This window comes from Pithys albifrons, chromosome Z, assembly GCF_047495875.1.
Source record: "Pithys albifrons albifrons isolate INPA30051 chromosome Z, PitAlb_v1, whole genome shotgun sequence".
Classification (NCBI taxonomy): domain Eukaryota; kingdom Metazoa; phylum Chordata; class Aves; order Passeriformes; family Thamnophilidae; genus Pithys; species Pithys albifrons.
This window is the reverse complement of record NC_092497.1, coordinates 55,855,651-55,861,650: the sequence shown is the minus strand read 5'-3', so window position 1 is coordinate 55,861,650 and position 6,000 is coordinate 55,855,651.

The window sequence follows — 6,000 nt, the reverse complement described above, 5'->3', positions numbered from 1 at the left end:
ATTTATTGAATAATGGGCAGTGACACACACTCACAACTCCAAACTTGGACTCCTCCCTTTGCAGGAGCTGAAAGTGTCTCCAACCTGGTCTTACATTACCTTTGCTGCAGCTGGAATTGGTTGGGAAACAGCCTTGAGAGGAAACATATAAAGGGTATGGAAAAAAAAGTATTTTCAATATTAAATCAATCCTATGGTAGAGTTTTGGCAATCACAAAGCTGTTTGCATTGGCAGGGACCTCCTGAGATCATCTGGTCCAAGGTTTCTGCTCAAGTCATGTCAGCTAGAGGTGTCTGCCCAGGACTGTGCTCAGTCAAATTTTGAATATTTGCCACAGATGAAAAGTTCACAACTTCTCTGAGAAACCCACTCCCATGTTTGACTGCACTCTTGTGTTTAGATGGATTTTCATATTTTTTAATTTAATGTTTTCATCCATCGCCTCTTGTCCATTCAGTGGGCACAACTGGGAAGAGTCTGGCTCCCTTCCCATACTTATTGGTACACATTTTCAGGCTCTCTCTTAACCACCTCTCCTCCAGGTTCAACTGTCCCATCTTTCAGCCTCATCTTCTTACAAAGATCTTCTAGTTCCTTGATTGTTCTTGTGGCCCTTCACTGGATTTGCTGCAGTAAGTCCACACCTCTCTTGTAGTAGAAAGCCCAGAACTGGACACAGAACTGCACATTTGACGTCACCAGTGCTGAAGGGATCACGTCCCTCAACCTGCTTGCAGGACCATGATTATTCCCCAGGATATGGGTATCAGTGCAGAATCAAGGCTGAGTGTTGGTCTGAGCTGGTCCCAAGAGAGGAGCCAACAAGCACAACTCTGCCACTGCTTCCTCTGTCTATATGTGTCACCATCACAATTGGAAGCATATTTGTCTTTCAAAGTGAAAACCACTGGAGGAGGCACTTTGTTTCCTCACATAATAAAAGCACTGTCTATTTGTACATGACCATAGAGATGACAAGAGAGAAAAGGTGGCAATTTCAAACTTCCAGAAAGAGATGGGCCTGAATTTGCTACCCCTAAAACTCTGGTGAGCACTGTTTACTACTAAAGGCATATGGACAAACCTGAACTCTTTCCTTAATGTCTGTTTTTTTCATCTGTGCACCTTTTTGGGCATAAAATGAGGAGGTTACTTTCTGAGAGACAATTCCTGCCTGTGGTGAAAACAAAACCTTTGCTACTGAGAGGGAAGAGGGGAGAGGGAAGGCAGACATTTGCTCTGTGCTCCACCTTAAATAGGGTGGCTCCCCTTTCTCATGTAGAACAGACTATTTGCTCAGTCCTGCTGCCCTAAGCAGAATATTTCAGGACCCCACTTTATGAAAGCAAATGGAGGAGAAAAATGACTGTCATCTTAGGTCCAGCCTCAGGTTCAGCTGATTTGCATTAGGGTATTACATGTAGTTTATCTGAGAGGGTAGAAAATACACAGTATCTTGCCAGCATTGCTCTTCTATATCCAAGATCTCATTTCCTGAATGTGTAGTGCATTCTAATGCATATATCAGTATTTGGCAAAACTAGATCTAAGTAATTCAGTGAATGGAGTGACTAAGCAAGAGAGTAGAAAAAAAAGTATCAGAAATGTAAGATTAACAGGTTAAATTCAAGTATAAAGAGTATTTTGACATCACTATGGAGCTTCTATGTTCACAATATGCATGGACATGTCTGTTAAAGGTTCAAACACAGGAAGGTGGTGTTTGGGAGGAGACGCCTCAGAGAATTTTTCTCACCATACCAACACAAAGGGTTTAGGCTTGGAGTCTCAGGAGTGAGGACAAAAGATAACTGGTGACTTTTAGATTCCAGCTGAATGGTGGGATGGAGGTGAGAAAACAGAACCCCAGCACCTGGGGGTGGGGAGAGGTTTTTCTTTCTTTGTTCCCTGTGTGCTGTTTTGACTTTCGGGGGTGCTTTCTTTGGGCAGCAGCAGAAAAAGGAGCCACTGCTTGCTAGTGAGCTCTTTTTTAGCTGGCTTTGCTCTTTGCTTTTCCCTCTCCATCTCTAGGTACCCTGAGCTTCAGAGAGAGAGAGAGAGAGAGAGAGAGAGAGAGAGAGAAGAGAGGAGAGCCATAGCTGCTTTTCAGAACACTGCAGACCTTTTTTTCCCTCTTCCTGGGGACCAATTTGGACTGCAATGAGAGTCCTGGGAACTATCACTATTTCCTCCACTCCCAGGGTTTTTTTTCCTTCTTCGTTTGAAACAGAGGACAAGGACAGAGAAAGAGAGAGTGCCCACGTGAGTTCATCCTTTATCTCTGCCTCACTGAGAAAAGTCTGAAAATTCACCTCACAGCCAGGCAGGGTGAGACAGTGACCCTGTCCATAAATATAACTGCTCTGAGAGGAATTTACTGTTTTGGGGGTTGTTCTGTTTTTTTTTTTTGTTTTTTGTTTTTTACCTTTGGTGCTGGGGGAGTACATATAGTAGTTAAGAACAGTTATCCTTCTTATATCAATTTTCTAATTAAAGTTCTTTTAATTTAATAAAGAGTGAAGTGATTATTGTTGAGGAATCCTCTCCTCTGTTTTTTTGGTAAACATTTTGGTTTTTCCCTCAAACCAAGACAATGTCCCTTGCTTGTCTTCTTTCCCTGGGAAGTAGGGAAGCTTATCAGATACCAAACATGTGTAATATTATAAATAGATCTATTTAAAGAAGTAGCTTCAAATCAGAAACAATCAGTAATCCCAGATCCTAAGCTCCTCGAATGCCAAGTTCTTGAAGGTCTTGGAACACTTAAAGTCCACTGATATCTAATGAACTTTAAAGACCTGGAGTTTTGCCCTACATGTGACAGAGAAAAGCCAGTGAAGGCAGCAGGACTCACTGCATAGAAGCAGTTTGAGTCCTTGTCATTCATACTGTGTGAGGTCTTAGTGTATCCTTTTCTTCCCTTCTACAGTAGGCCTTGGGTGAGATCAGACTGGTGAGGATTTAGCAAAGGAGATAAAAAGAGTAAGCAGCATAATCTTGAGAAGGTCTTGCTCTGTCACCTTGTCTTTCTCCTGACCTGAGGGATGAACTTCCCCAATCCACTGCTTTTCTGAGCTTTTTGTTTAGAGAGATAGTGAGTTATACTAAGCAAGGATTAAGAAGTTTCCTTTGCTGTGTGTACACATGGAGTTTAATGCAAGGGGCTTTGGCCTCATTTGAAACTCTTCAGCCATATGGTGACATCCAATGCTAATACATTACAGTTACAGTAACAGGAATATGTAAGGAATGCATCACCACTGTTAACTATACCCTCGAAAACTATCTAGCAGTGATTATTACAGACACACATTTTCCCAGAAAGAGAAAGCCCTGAGAAGTAGTTCCACAACTTTTAGGCCCAGAACAGACTCTCAGGTGGATGCAGTGGGAGTGGTCAATTACCTACAGGGAGTCATGCAGAGATGAAAGGCGTATTGAGAACATGCTCCTGAGAATCATGTATGTAATGAGAGGACAGAGAGGCTCCCCAGTGTTTGTTGGAGCTGAACCACAAGTCAATACCACGGATAAAAGTTCACCAAGGGAACATCACAGGACAGTGACACTATGGCATTCCTGCACACCATGCGTCTGCTGAAGGAAGGTCAAGACTGAAAGGAAAGAACCTTCATTGGATCAACAGAGGGCTGGAACTTGTTTCAGTCCTGTCAACTAAGCATCTACTGGTATATCTAATGATGCAGTAGGGAGATAAAGAAGGTAATAAGAGTTCAAGCCCACTTTATAAATCAGCACTGTTCAAAAAGAACATTGTTAAGGACCAAGATGCCCTAAGGAGAGGCTTAATCCAGCACTGAAACTCAAGCAGAGATGAAAGAACTGAGCACTCAGGAGTCCAGTGACCATTTCTAGAATAGCTACATGCCTGTAGCCAATATAAAAAGTTTTGTACAGTACCTGAATTCAGCTCTATATGAAGTCATGACTGAGTTTACTACTGAAACAAAGATTCAAAATACATGAATATGATGTGGAATATCCCTTTGGTCCATTGTGGTCACCTGTCCTGGCTGTGTTTCTTCCCAACCTCCCATGCACCCCCAACTTCATCGCCACTGTGGCAGTACAAAAAACAGGAAAGGTCTTGGCTCTGCACAAGCCCTGCTCAGCAATAACAAAAAAATCTCCACATTATCAACCTTGTGTCCATCACAAATTCAAAACACAGCCCCATACCAGCCACTGGGATGAAAATTAACTCCACCTCAGCAAAAACCAGCACACTCTGTTTTGGAGAGCAACGTTTCAAGTGCAGTGAAGACTTCCTCATAAAGGACAGAGTACTATGTGTTTGAGGACCTGACTAAAAATTCAAATTTCAGGCAGCTAGTGCTGATCTGCTGCAAGATAGCACTGTAGAGGTATCAATCTAATTCACTCAAAATACATGAATATGTATTTTGTAGACAGACAAACTTTTATTCTATACATACAATCTTCACCTAGGACTGAACACAATGATGCTGATTTAGAGGCTGTAGGAGAAGAGAAATTTTAAATGGATTCTTAAATACTTGTGAGAATCTAATCTGGAAGGAGTGATCTGAGGCAGATGTAAGTCAAACAATGCCACTGCTCAGTTTAAAAACACTTCTCTTTCTTCACTTTGCAAACTAGATTGGCACTAACCAGCACAGAAGGAAAATAAGCCAGAGTAATGTTGTGTTAGGAGATAAATGGCCATGTGAACTTCCTGTGATTTGTTCTCTCAGCTCATTTTTTTTTCCCCAGTGCACTTTAGCACCACGCTTCGTGGAAAAAACTGAAAGGAGAAAATATGTGACTCTCTGGAGGAAGATTATGGAAAACAGGAGGGCAACATTAGTGAAACACAAAGTTGGAAGGTATGCAAAGGTAAAAGTGAAGCCTGAGAACCTGAGTATCGATGGAAAGCAAAAACAGTAAGATGACAAAGAAGGGATGAATAGCTGGATTCTCAGATAGAGACAGGAGACTGAGAGGTGTACTAAGCCATGACTAAATGCAAAGGATGACATAGAAAATGCAAGAAAATCAGATAAACTGCAATGAGTGATGCTGAAAGAAGCAGGCAGGGTTGATGAATATATGGTGCTAGGGAGAGGAGAAACAGAAGAAAATGTACTAGAAGATCAAAGTAAGCAGCTTGAGGGTGATAAAAGACTGGTGGAAAATGGGAAAAGAGTGTGGCAGATGATACAAACCACAAACATGGCATGATGAGAACGGATAGTGGGAATGTCCATTTCCATGTGTGACAATAATTGCTCTTTTCACCTGACCCCATTTTGATGCATAGACTTGAGCCTGAGAGATCTTCTTCTTAGAAGACAAATAAATTTAATCCATTAATTCATAAAACAGGTATATTTCTAATTTCATTATTTTGGGAAGTAGAGTAAAAGTTTTGAGGAATATTGATGACTCAAGAAATACTCTTCTTTTTCCCCTTAAGACACCATTTTTTAATTACAGGACACTGTCTGCAGGTTCCCAGACACTATGAAATAAACATACCCCACATTTGGTAGCAACTTCACCAGCCATACTTCCATACTAGGTAGACAGACATTTATTTTCAAACACTAAACTAACACAGTCCTGCTGAAAAGCACTCAGGAGCATGTGCAAATTGGGTAGCTGTTCAGCAGGTGTTTACAGTGGGTTTTTTTAAGGTCACAATAACATTCCATGGGCAAGAGAGACAGTTCAGGCTTGTGCTTTGATTCTTGTTGAGCTTTACACTCTCACAACACAGCAGTGTACTAGCCAGTCCATCTTTAAATTTCGTACATGTATAGCGTGATCAGCTCTTTTTATTAGCCTACTCCAAGAAAGGAAGGGGCATCTGTTCTTCCCATTTAAAATCAGGAAAACACAAGAAATTTTGTCATGCACACACATACACAAGTCTACCTGACTTACACACTAATGCCACCCGCTCACACTGTCACAGTTCTCTCAGCATCAGTATATTTGGTTCAAGGATGAACAGG